This window comes from Eurytemora carolleeae, unplaced genomic scaffold (assembly GCF_000591075.1).
Source record: "Eurytemora carolleeae unplaced genomic scaffold, Eaff_2.0 scaffold992, whole genome shotgun sequence".
Lineage (NCBI taxonomy): Eukaryota > Metazoa > Arthropoda > Copepoda > Calanoida > Temoridae > Eurytemora > Eurytemora carolleeae.
Window position 1 is genome coordinate 103,145 of NW_019396881.1, and position 14,700 is coordinate 117,844.

The window sequence follows — 14,700 nt, forward strand, 5'->3', positions numbered from 1 at the left end:
ATTTTTCTTAACTATCAGTCCGAAATATCTGGAACCTTTCTCTAGATCGCCTTTAAACTAATTTACATAGCAGGAGATGCACGTTTAAGGTAGTGCGTGATTCGAGCGCGTGTTTGTGATGTTTGAGTGTATGTGTGTGTGTGAGGAAATTGTGTGAGAGAATGATGTGTTGTTGTGTCATCATGATGTGTGACAATGTGTGCACATTGCACTGGAGATTGCACCCAAACTGAGAAACCGATTGTGTATTTTCTTATTTACTTTTTTCCTTTCTCTGCGGATTTGCTTACTCTTATTTTTTTATCGTATTTTTGCTTTTAAGTTTGCAACTCTTTTATACCCAACCCCATTTTATTTAGCAAGATTGTTTAAAAAGGATATGAGATGAAATGTGTATCTACCCTATTCAAGGTTACGCCCAGAGCAGGTTTAATTCTAAACGTTTGGAAAATTGCGGAAAATTTAAGTTATTAGAAGAGAACTCAGGTTTTTTGCTCCACCTCAATCATGCGAACATGAAACCCTAAATCCGCAAACTCTAATACTAAATCCGCAAACATGAAATCCTCCTAAACAAACATTGCAGTTTTATAATCAAACATGAAATATAGTTTGCAAACATGAAAAACATTAGAATATTGAGTCAAACATGAAACTCTCATTCAAATTATGCTAAATCATCAAAGTAAACCTTTCCCCCTTTTTAATAAGCATGTTTGCTGAAGACCCCTCTGCGAAAACATGAAATCTGTAAGTATAAAGTATAAAACCTTGAAGTATGAAATTAAACATTAAACGTGTAAAATCATAAAATCCTTAAATTTTCTTAACAACTTTTCCTAATTTGATAATAAAATATATAGATATAGACAACCAAATATAAACGTTCCTTCTATAATTGAAGGCGTGCTGAATTTTATTCGTTGATTTTCATCAAAATTTTTAAAAGAAGGATATTTTCAGGGGCTCATGGCAAGGTTCGGGGAATTGAGTGGGGGGGGGGGGGTTATATTATAACTACCCCGTCTATTGTTTTTATCAATCTTAGCAAAAAAAAAGAAATTTATTCTTTAAAATGTTTTCAAATTATCAATTAAGTTATTTTTAATCTCATCTTATATGGATTAGCCTGTATCTTGTAATACATATATATCAGGTGGATACCTTCTAGTTCTTGAAATTGTAAAAACTGATGAAGGTTCTGGATCTAAAACATGCAAGGGTTTAGTTCTCTCCCTCCAGACTCCTAAATCATTTTCCTAAAAAAAGGTTCAAATATCCCGCGTCTGGTATTTGTGGGGCCGATTAAACTCGCGGATTTGTACAAATTTGGACAGATTAGGCAGAACTCAGTGCAGTTTAAACAAATCGAGAGAAATCAGTCCAATATTGAAATAAATGTTGAGTATCAACTTATTCGCAGAATTCTTTTTATTTTCAAATACGTTACTGGTCTTTCTGGTTTGCAGGGTTCCTGGCCCACAAAATTCGCTTTTCCATTGGTTCATTTTTCCCATTGGCTCATTTTTTCTTAGGTTCCTGTTATCCATTGTTCCTGTTAATCATGGGTTTCTGTTTACCATGGGCTCTTTTTTTCTGTGGGTTCTAGTATCCTACAAGACTAATATATTAGGGTTCCTATATATTCTACAGGTCTAATATAACAGGGTTCCTATATATCCTACAGATCTAATATATCAGGGAACCTATATATCCTACAGTTATTATTTATCAGGGTTTCTATATATGCTGCAGGTCTAATATAACAGGGTCCCTTTATATCCTACAGGTCTAATATCTCAGGGTTCCTTTATATCCTACAGGTCTAATATATCAGGGTCCCTATATATCCTACAGATCTTATATATCAGGGTTCCTATATATCCTACAGATCTTATATATCAGGGTTCCTTTATATCCTACAGGTCTAATATATCAGGGTTCCTATATATCCTACAGGTCTAATATATCAGGGTCCCTATATATCCTACAGATCTAATATATCAGGGTCCCTATATATCCTACAGATCTTATATATCAGGGTTCCTATATATCCTACAGGTCTAATATATCAGGGTTCCTATATATCCTACAGGTCTAATATATCAGGGTTCGTATATCCTGCAGTTCTTATATCTCTAGGTTTGGCAAGGTGAAGACTGTCTCCGCCCCTTGATTATTAAATTGGCGTGGATATGAACCTCTTACGCTCTCAAATGAACTTTATCAGAACAAACAAACAAACAAACAAACACGGACAATATTTTAGAAATATTCAAAATTTTCTGACAAAATTTTGGTGTTGTAAACTTTAATCTCATATTCAAATTGAGAAGTATTACACCGGCCTAGCGAAGATTGCGGGAAATTTTATATTCAAATTTCTTCAAATAATTTTACAACAGTTTTAAATTGACCATTGTGTCAGTGCAAAGATTTATAATCAAGCTTAACTTTAATGCGAGAAAAAACCTTTTCTAGAAGTTTTAAATCTTTACTTGGCAGAATTAAGATTGATTTGCAGATTTTCCTGAGCATAAAGCAGAAAAGAGAAGAGTTTTAGTATCAAAAAAGAGATTAAAGAAAAGATTTAGTATTATAAGTAATAGTAGAGAAGAGGTTTATTATCATAGAGAAGAGATTTAAAATCATAGAGAAGAGGTTTATAATCATAGAGACGAGATTTAAGATGATAGAATAGAGATTTAAGATCATAGAATAGAGATTTAAGATTATAGAGAAGAGATTTGAGATTATAGAATAGAGATTTAAGAAGATAGAGAAGAGATTTAAGATTATAGAATAGAGATTTAAGTTATAGAGAAGAGATTTAAGATTAAAGAATAAAGATATAAGATGATGGTAAGAGATTTAAGATAATAGAGAGGAGGTTTAAGATTCTAGAGAAGAGATTTAAGATGATAGAATAGAGATTTAAGATTATAGAGAAGGGATTTAAGATTATAAAGAAGAGATTTGTGAATATAGAGAAAAGATTTAAGATTATAGAGAAGAGATTTAAGATGATAGAAAAGAGATATAAGATTATAGAATAGAGATTTTAGATTATAGAGATTTATAAAAATGATAGAAAGTTTGGACGTAGGTTTTCAAATATCCAAATTTTATAATATTTTGCTTAGGTCAGAACCTTTTATATTCCTATGTAAGTATGTAAATATGTAATACTAGCTGAAGAGCCCGGCATTGTCCGTGGAAAAAAAATTTTAAAAAAAATATTGTTTAACAAATTTGAAAAAATATTTTCGATTTTTAGCCTCTAGCGCCCCCGGCAACCCATGAGTGTCCACAAAAAAATTCAGTCCAATCGGTCCAGCAGTTTGGCCGGCTATACGCAACATATATATATACGAATGTCTTGTTATAAATAATATAAAATTATACTCTGCTGCAAGTCAATGCACTTGTATGAAAGGAAGCAAGGCTTATTCTTCGGTCATAATAGTTAAATCCTTTTATTTAATTGAACCGTAGATATATACACTAGAGAGAATATTCTTCGGTCATAATAGTTAAATCCTTCTATTTTATTTAACCGTGGATATATACACAAGAGAGAAAGAGTTTAACCACACTTTTATTTCTATATACTCAGATCCCTTCTTAATCATCCCTATTTGATGCACAAACCAATTGAGATAAGGATAAAAATTATACCTTCAGGCAATTAGAGAATAATAATTCAAGATTTCGCAGACTTTTTCATTTTTATTGATAAATTTAAAAAATATTTCATTTAGAACGGTCTTCCATGACCTTCCCTATATAGGCTCATGTCAGTTTTCTGTTTTGACTTTTATTGGATACAAGGTGTCCCAAAAAACATGGGAATTCAGTTACGAATTCGATATCGTCTTTGTTATGAATTAGCATTGTAATATATAACTACCCCGTCTATTGTTTTTATCAATCTTAGCAAATCTGCTAGAGTTTATTTAATGAAAAGGGTAAAAGACTGCAAAGATGTGTCTATAATGTCTCCGCAAGATGAACAGTGAATACGGACAAGTTTACTCTGTTTGCATACTGTAATTTTCTTGTTTTACTAAGTACAACCGGTTGCAGTCAATACATAAACAAACAAAATGTAAACATAGCAGACGAAACTCTTACAGATTACAGCTTTCTCAGTAGGTATCACTATACTAAATCAAAGAATTATTTGAAAAGACGATATCGAATTCGTCACTGAATTCCCATGTTTTTTGGGACACCCTGTACAATACAAACTAACCAACAAATAGACGAGCCAAAGAAGAAGCGATAGATTCTTATTTTTCTAAATCTAATGTCTATATGTCAATAAAAATAGTCTAATGTTAAAAGTTTAAGGTATAGAGTTGAAAGAGGCCAGATGGTCATAACAAGAATTTGTTCAAGGATAGTTAAAAAAGTTAAATAATAAATAGGAATGTATAAAGTTAGAACCAGACAACTTTGGAATAGAAAGACGACTTTTAGACTCAACTCAATAGTCCGATGAACATGACACACATTAATTGTGCAGTGTAAACAGACCTTAATTTGCTTCGTAACAATTTTAAATTCACTTAAGTATTGCTTTAATGTCGTCCTCCTGTGTGTACATCGGAAAGTTTTAATTTTTTAATAATAAAAAAATAATATGAGGCTAACTTTTATTTATGAAAAAGTAATAATTACGTTTGACCCCCATTCTCCCCTCTATTGAAACTGTGGTATGAAGTGTGTTTGAATGCACTGGCATTAAACCAAGTTTAACATTTTAATAATATGGAAATAAATGCCTAAACCTTGTATAGGGGGATAAGTTTTATACTAGCTTTAATATCTCAATATTTATGTAGAGAAAGGGATAAAAAGAAAAATTGCATAAAGCGTTTCTTGGTTTGCTTTTAGCCCGAATCATAAGTCTCAATCGACTTATTTCAATTTTATTTTTTAGATCCGAACTAATTTTCTAGATGTAAATAATCATTTTTAGCTTAATGGGAGTATTACCAAAAATAGATATCAAAATAGAAACCATGATTAAATCACGAATCAATATATAATAATATCTAACAGTTGTTTCTGTAAATAGAAATGGTTAAAAACTGTATTTCAAAAAATTCTGTTTTAGAAATTTTGTTCAGTATTGATCGATTAATAATTTCATTGGTTCATCCTACACATCTTATAAGAGGAACTGAGTTCTGGCCACAAATGCTGATTGATTTTCTAATCTTTATATCTTTGTAAACCGATGTCGTAGACTTTGGATATTTCAAACTATAACTTCTGTTCGATCAAATAGTCTATAGTTAAAACATCAATGTTTTACAATATCAGGTTGCAAAGATATAAGGGTAAGACATTTTCAGTTTTTGAAAAGAATTAACTCAGTTTTTTTTGAACATTTCCTTTTATGTTTGAATATGCTTTCTTCGTATATTTATGTTCTTGGTTTTGTATTAAAGCGTACTTGAAATTTCAAGTGACCCTCCATGCAAAGATGGCAATACCCGATTTACAACGGTACTCCTCTTAAAAGCGTTGTCTGATCAAGTATAAATGAGAAATCAGTGTTTATGATTTTGTAAACTGTTTATTTTCAATTGTGGTTTCTCTAAAAAGTGACTTACATGGAGGGTCACTTGAAATTACACTTACAGTCCCTTTAATCCAATGTTTAAATTGATTGAATGATCCTAGCTATTAATCTATTCTCTAAGCTGAAATATATCTGGCAGGGATCCAGCAAGCCATCAACCCTATCAGTTTCTGAAAGCATATGTTAACTGCCCTGCTCTCTGCTTATTTAAACTTTTCTTTCAAATTTCGAAAAATCCGAAGATCTACAATATCTACAGGGTTATCCACAAAGGATGAGACTGCGAAGACGACTTAAAAGACGACTTAAAATTCTAATAGTACGATGACCCCAAGTTTCAAATAAGACCTCTGTCTTGAATATAGTCTTTTAATAGCTTTTTATATGATTTAGCAAAGAAGTTTAAAATAAAAACCATGAATATCATGTTTTCAATAATAACTCCTCTTATTGAAGTGCTTTTAAGCAGACGAAAAATGTTTTAAATTTCTAAACTGTCGCCGGACAAATATTGATTTATACATATTTTTTCAAAAATCAAAACAAGAGGAGTTACGAGGTCACAAATTAGTTATAGTAAGGACAACTTTTAATTAGTTTCCTTTTTTCTAGTTAACAAAATACATTTGCTAGTTATTTTCAAAGGATACCATTTTGAATCGTTGACAACAACATATCAATTTAAACTTATGTTTATTGTATAAAAGTATAATGTAATTTTAGAATTTCCTACTTTTTAACTCATAAATTCCTTCATTTTATGTTTAAATAGCTTACCCCCCTCCTGTCCAGGTTTGCATTGGAAATAAAGTAATTTCTAAAAGTTTGTATTCCATACAGTTTTATTGGTTTATTAGCCTGCCGAGGTTTTCTTAACAGATTTCTCTGCTCGGTATTAACCAATTTCTATGTTTGCATCGGAATTCAGTAAAAACCGTCGAGATGGGTCCTCAGGATTAATTAACACTATTATGTAAACCTAGAGAACACAAGAGCATCGTAAACATTTTATTTTCAGATAAAGATAAATTTCCCAGAAGCCCTGGCCATGTTTACAATTCCCAGCAGAGAGTGCGTTTACAAACATCTTAACGTAGTTTTCACAAAGTCTCCTTTTTATAGTAAAATTTATGATTTAAAATGGTATCCTTTAAACCTGTATATTGGAAACGATAATAAATATTTCTCCATTTTCAATCTAAAAATTAAAGACTGTCAAGAATACTTTTAGTGTAAAAATAACGGAAAGATTTGTTCTATTCTAAAAAACGATAACAGTCCCTTTAAATCTTTTGAGGACTCTCTAACCCCTGACTCCAGGGTTCTATGCTATTAGTCCATTGGTTCAATCATTCCAATTAGCCATAGAAGATGTAAAACATCCTGAACAGAGTTTTAAAGCATTTCCGTTTGAACTCTGATCCTTTGTATCTGAAGCGGGAGCAGAACAACTGGTTTCTGTGTTTCCTGCCGCAATGTTATCTCTGCAACCTCAGATCCGCGAGAAATTCGAGAGAAATCTTCGAAGACATCAAACAGAAAATCCGCAACTATGTCAATTCTGTTCTCTTTGGTAGCACAGCTGCATGTAAACTAGACTCATGTGGTTGGGATTCCAAATTGAACAGGTTTGATAAGATCTCCACAACTGACATTTCTTTGCACTCAGACTTTTAATGAATCTAGTTCGAATTCGCAAAGGCAAACCCACCTGCCCTTGCAACCAATCTTACTCTGGTGTTGAGAAAGAAAACCTAAGAAGCCAAGATATTTTCAGCAACAACAGCTTTGACAAAGATAAGGATTAAAACCTACTTTGGACTACATTCATAAAGACAATATATAAAATGCAGCCGATATTAACAGATTGTGGGAAAACTTGATTCAACGTGATGTGAAATTTTTTTATTGTCCCTCTATACATTTTACCACAATACTCTTAACCACAATATAATATTCAGGATTAAAGTTTTATCCTCTCTACCTCATTCTGCATTAAAACTTTCATTTTAATTTTCATTTTCATTCACTACCCCCCCCCCCTCTGGCCGCCCCCTCTGTTTTTCAATTGAATATCGATCCGATTAATCGGTTAATATAGAAAACAGTTGCTTCAATATACCTAAATATTATGAACGAATTGAAATGGAAGAATTATGATGAACTGATGAGTACGAATGCAGGATATTACCCGCATATATTAAATATTCAACGCTTATCAAATAAATTGAACAATGAAAGGTTGATTAAACTGGGATGGGAGCATCCCAACTCATCATATATCTATTTTTCATCCCGCATTTTCTCATTATATATTTAACCTTATAGTTCCATAATCTTCATTTATACATGATGCTTACTGTTTTATAAGTCACATTTAAAAGATATTTTAGCCTAGCTCAGGTTAAAAATTCTCCGATAATTTACAAAACAATGGAAATCAGCGAGAAAAAAAACTTTATTGAATTTTGAATCAAAAAGAAACCAAATCTTAAAAATCATTATGATTGGTTAGTTTGATTTAACTGAAATAAAAGTTTACTCATTTTCTAAGATTAGAAAATGAAATCCAAATACATAGATTAGCTGACGTTTATTTGTAAATAGATATCCATGTTACAACTCCAGAGATTTCAGGATAGTGGGAGGGGAGGGGGGGGGGGGGCGAGAGTCCCAATTACGATACTGCCTTTGCGGCGCTCAAGTCTCCTGAGTTACAAGACATTCATATAGTAGCCTACAGTTCGTTCTGGACGCGAGAGGAGACAAGCAGTCTAGTGCGCTCCGTATAGTAGGAATAGTAGTGATAATATGCATCTAGCACACAACAATATTACTAAACATTAAGGCAATTTTGGACCCTCGTTATTTTCTAAACGATGACATAATTTTTACCGAGAGGGTAAAAGTGCAACTCTAAAATTATCCAAAAAAAATTTTAGTTTTAGCCAAATAAAAATGTTAGTCACAGAAGAATCGTCTCTTCCCATTTTCATGGAGGTAAAAAATATATTTTTATGAATATTTGTTGAATCTGGTTAATTTTTCAGATTCCATTGAGTCTCTCCATTAAATGTAACGATAAGGATCAGTTTCTGTCAAAATATCAAGATAAATGTCTGATTGAATTCAATGGTTTCTGATTGCAACATATGTAAATCAGGGGGTCTCCCCCCCCCGGTCTATTTTACATATGCAAGAACCCCCGCACTTCACATTCATATTTAAAAACAAACTTTTTAGGAAAAAAGAAATGTTGAAAGACCAGCTAAACTTTTAGTATGAAAGGCATTTACTACGCGTCTCAATTCATAATTTAAAACTGATATTTTTTAAAACATGACTATCTTTAATATTTCAAACAGTCAGTTAAAATTCTCAAAGGTTTACATTTTCATTTTGGTTGCAAAGATTATGGGATTAGACACTAACAGTTTGAAAGATAGTTTTCCACTTTATTATAATCAAAATAATGGTAAAATATTTTTCTTCAAAATATCTCCCCCCCCCTTTTTTCACCCATCCCCTCTCTCACCAATCATCTGAACAGTTGTAAATTGATAATTTGATGAATCAATACGATTAAATTCTTTGTTCTAAAGTATAATTTGGTATTTAGTTTGGGAATGCAGGGTTAAGTGTGTGATATATAATATTTTATCGATGTTTACAGAATATATAAACTAGAGTTTACGTGTGTATAATAAGCAGTAAACAGCCCTCTAAGGAGATATTGTGGAGATACTGCATTAGATATTTTGACTCAAACCTTGAATTTTACAGTAAGAAATTGAGTCTTTGCCACAAACTCAAATTTTCTAAAACCTATATCTCTACAACCAGATAATGTTTCAAACTTAGATTATTTGATTCATCAGAATTCACGGTTTGAAATAACTAAGGTCTACGACACTGGGATGTGAAGATATAGGGATTAATAAATCAGAGTTTGTGACAAAGACTCAATTCCAAACAACACATATTTTAGATGTTTATTAGAAAACGTTAGAACTGACGAACGTTAAAAAGTCAAAATAGAAAAAAAACTTGAATATTACTTAAAGTGCACATTTACCATTTGAAGAATAGGATTGAAGAAATTATGATTGCAGCGTAGAGTTTATACACGTCAAAGTATATTTGTATTAAAGTTATAGAATGAGCTCATTTGAATATGAATTTAATTAGGGGAAGATAACAAAAACCGCAGTACGCTTTTTTTGTATATACAATCCTGAATAGTACAGGGAGGAGAAAAAAACAGATGTGATTGTTTATATTCCTTCCAGAAACTGGAGAACATTCTACAGTTCATGTGGTTCTTGGTTATTCTTGAAATAGTAGAAGAAATAAGAAGGCAAACTTAAAAAGAGACAACCCCCCGGATTGAAGTAATTTTATGTGCAGGGATACCCACAAAAGATGAGACTTAGGAACGGCTGTACCGAATATATTCCATCTTTTTATTACATTGTTAAATCATAATTTTATCCGTAACATTTTTTAAGTGAAAGACCAAATTGAACCTTTATGTTCAACCAATATAGTCTCATACTTTGCGGGTAAACCTGTATTCAACCAGTATAGTCTCATACTTTGCGGGTAAACCTGTATTCAACCAGTATAGTCTCATACTTTGCGGGTAAACCTGTATTCAACNGGTTTAAAGATTATGGATAGAATAGGTTTAAAGATTATGAATAGAATAGGTTTAAAGATTATGGATAGAATAGGTTTAAAATTATGTATAGAATAGGTTTAAAGATTATGAACAGAATAGGTTTAAAGATTATGAATATAATAGTTTTAAAGCTAAATATTTCTCCGGTCTACGGCGGTAAGAAAACAAGTCCAGTCATCCATTCACATTCGTCTTATCTAAGAATGCATTACAAACCTTTTTGTAAAATTAATGGTATTTTTCCATCCTTCCCCTCCCCCCTTCAGCTAGGTTCATTATTTAGAACACATTTAGACGTTTAGATTTAGTTTCTTTAGCTTGCTTAAATATATTTTTTTCTCAAAGGAATTGTTTTGAAAATGTAAAGGTACTGTTGTTGTTACTTTAAGCGATCTTTCATTTCAAGAAGTTGCATGTCCGATTCACAACGGTACCCTTCAAACCTTTATGTGATCAATTATTCAATAGCTGAGAGTGTTAAAGTATAAAAATTTCCTACTTTGTTTCTAAAGCAGAAATGTGCAAACCACTTTATAAAAACCACAATGGAAAATAATAAATTTTCTGGAAGAAGATTACGGATATCATTCTGATCTGACAAAGCTTATGAGCGTACCGTTGTGAATGAGGTATGCCCCTCTTAAATAAAGGTTCACTTGAAATTCTGTGTACTGTCCCTTAACTACCCAGGCTTGATGTTGTTTCCTTGTTTACAGTTCCCACCAAATATTCCTAAAATTTGTACTTTCTCCTCAGTTTATTGTTTTGCAAAATTCTTGAAATTTCATGCAAAATATTGCAATTCATCTGTTTGCTCTTGGTTAAACTTTCAATCTTTATTGTACAATAGAGTCACCCCCCCTCCCTTGACATGATAAAACCTGGAATAACGTTACCCCCCCTTGACATGATAAAACCTGGAATAAAGTTACCCCCCCCCCCCTCCCTTGACATGATAAAACCTGGAATAAAGTTACCCCACCCCCTTGACATGATAAAACCTGGAATAAAAATACCCCCCTCCCCTTACATTACAACCCTGGATTAAAGTCAACCCCCCCCCCATGACATGAAACCTTCAATAAAGTTAAATTACAAGTCAAAACCAGGATAAACCAATATTCAGAAAATTTGTTAATGTCATGTATTTCTACAATTTATCCAATATGTGTACTATACGTTCATGTACAAATTAGTTTTGATATTTGATTAAAAGTAAAACACGTATATCAAGGAAATGATTTTTTAGCATTTCATTTTAATACTGGAACTGGATTCGAATCAGAAAGATTGAACGAGGAACAACTTTAAATAAGATTATCTATGCCTTCTCTTTGGTGGTCCAGCTGTATGTTTTTTATCCTATACATAAAGCTATATTACCAAAGTAAAGGCATAGTTTAGTTCAGCTGACTCCAACACAGACTGGATATACTTTAAACCCATCTTGGATACTTCAAACTCAACCTGGATACTTCAAACTCATCCTAGATACTTCAAACTCAACCTGGATACTTTTAACCCATCTTGGATACTTTAAAACCATCCTGGATACTTCAAGCTCAACCTGGATACTTAAAACCCATCCTGGATACTTAAAACCGATTCTGGATACTTTTAACACATCTTGGATACTTCAAACCTATCTTGGATACTTCAAACCCATCTTGGATACTTCAAACCCAACCTGGATACTTCAAACCTTATGGTTGAAACTTGAAATCCATCCTGGATACTTCAAACCTTATGCTTGAAACTTGAAACCCATCCTGGATACTCAAAACCCAGTCTGTATATTTCAAACCTCGTGCTGGATACTTCTCACATAGAATTGAATTCAAATTTTCAATTAATCAAATTATAATTTATCAAACTCTCGTAATTGTTTTCTTTTAAGTTTTGGTTTCTGATTTAGCAAAATTTTTGTGTCTGTTTTTGAATATTTTATCCAGGATTATCAGATAATTGGGCCTTCATGCAAGATTAATTTTTACATCAAAATTTAGCTTAATGGAGAATATTTTAAGGGACAAATCAAGAAGGGGGGTTTAAAAAGGTTTTATAGCGTAAAAGTCCTTAAAAGCAGAAATAAAAGGTTTTTTAAACCAATTTTGTTGTCTGGACTTGATAATGATTTATCTTAAACTTTGTGATTGGTTTTATTAAAACGTGAAAATATATTTTGTCTGTGTTAAATGGGCATAAAGATGTAACTTGATAAGATTATATTCATTATACAGTTAGCCATTAGCGCAACTAAAAGCTTCGGTCATGCGTTTATAGAACTGCGATTATCTTATCAGAATCATTGGGCATTTTTCAGATCATTGTTCCCCAAATGATTACTCACGTCAATCCCTGATTTTCTAATCCTTATATCTTTGCAACCTAATGTCGCAGACCTTAGGTATTTTAGAATATAAGTTCTGATATATCAAATAATCAAAGTATAGAAATATAAACGTTAATAATAAAGGTTTACAGGTTGCAAAGACATTGGTATGTTAGAATTAGAGTTTGAGACAAGTTATCGGTTCCATACTCAGATTGATTCCCTAATTCTCTCAATTCCGACAAAGGTTTACCTATAGGACACGAAAGATAGTACACAACTTAGGGGTTGGGAGACAAATATAAAATGACAAAAACCTCTCTTTTCCTATCCTCGCAATCTGTGATTGGATTCAAATGTGAAATGACGAACGAATTGATATTCATGAATTGAGAAATAAGGTTTACAACTGGTAAAACTAGACTTGTCTAGGTTTAAGGTTTGCAAATTTGAGTTGTAGACTCCAGGCTGAAAACTATACTGAATGTCTCCTAGGGCTAAGAGTAAGGATGGAGGAAAAGTGCTCCGGGACAAGCTGGAGAGGATTGGTATGCAACTTCCCTCCGGGAGAAGGAAGGCGGCTAATGTAACCCTTCTAACTAGCCTTGTGGAAGGTAAGATACATGATACAGGATACAGAATAAAGGATACAAGAAACAGAATAAAGAATAAAGGATACGAGATACAGGGTACAGAATAATACATTATACAGAATAAAGGATAAATGATAAAGGTTAAAGGATAAAGGATAAAGGATACAGGATACAGGGTTTAGACTAAACATGATACAAAATACAAGGAAACATGCAGGATACTGGATCTAGGGATACATATGATATACTATACAAGAAACAGGATATAGGCTGCAGAATACAGAATACAAAATGTAGTATAAATAGTAGAAAAAGGATAAAAAATTAGTGCACGGCTTAAAAATTACATACATACATGCAGGGGACAGACAAAAATGCATAAAATACAATGGATTGAGGAAATCTCAAAATAAACAATGAATTAAATTCTTCTGAAAACTCTTCGTTTAAACAATAATTGGTGTATTAAGCCGCATACAATCACACTTTTTGACCAGTTAACCCAGTGGATAATTTGCAAGGTTTTTACTCGCGAAAAGGGTTCAATAAAAATTCCATGAATTTAGGATTTTTCAGGTTTTAAAATTGAAACAATCCTTGCCCTCGGGACAGGGTTTGAAAAACACCCTTCAGTATACCCTAGTATACACTATAATATACATGTTCCACCTTTTTTGTTCCGAGTTCAACAAAATATCTGGAGAAAAACATGGATTTTCAACGTGCTGTCATTTTGTTAAAATTGTATGCTTTACTCTGTGAAAAGTCTGGAATTTGAACAACTTGATTATGGGTTTGAAGACAATGGCTTCGAGATTTAAGTGTTTTGTAATCTTGTCATCGGAGCAGAAGGGAGAGGAGGAAGGATTGTTAGATCTATAAGGTTCATCTCGCTAGGTAGGTTGAATACCTAGATGGGGATAATGATAGATTATCCGAGATATGTTTGCAAACCTTGGCTAGTACAATCCTTCCACTCTATATGAAGATGAACTGGAGAATGGATTATATATCTCTCTAAAGGTATTATATATCTCTCTAAAGGGATAATATATCTCTCTTAAATGGATTATATATCTCTCTAAAGAGATTATATATCTCTCTTAAAGTGGATTATATATCTCTCTAAAGGGATTATATATCTCTCTTAAAGTGATTATATATCTCTCTTAAATGGATTATATATCTCTCTAAAGGGATTATATATCTCTTTTAAAGGGATGTTATATCTCTCTTAAAATGATTATATATCTCTCTTAAAGGGATTATATATCTCTCGATGTGGATTTTATTACTCTCCCAATGGATTATATATATATCTCGAAAGGTATTGTATATCTCTATGGAGAGTGTATATCTCTCTAAAGGTATTGTATACGTCTCTGCATAGGGGTTGCATATCTCTCCAATGGGATTGTATCGTGTATATCTCTTGATGTGGATTGTGACTTTAATTCCAAATCAGGCTCATTTTAAAGAGATTTAGGAAGTATTCACAACC

The 14,700-nt window shown here is 32.4% G+C and overlaps 1 protein-coding gene across 1 annotated transcript in view; it reads left to right on the plus strand.

Moving 5' to 3' along the window:
- Nucleotides 1-14,700, plus strand: part of LOC111709690 (transcription factor AP-2-epsilon) — a 36,985-nt gene that overhangs the window by 13,837 nt on the left and 8,448 nt on the right. The gene's annotated exons all lie outside the window — the stretch shown is intronic.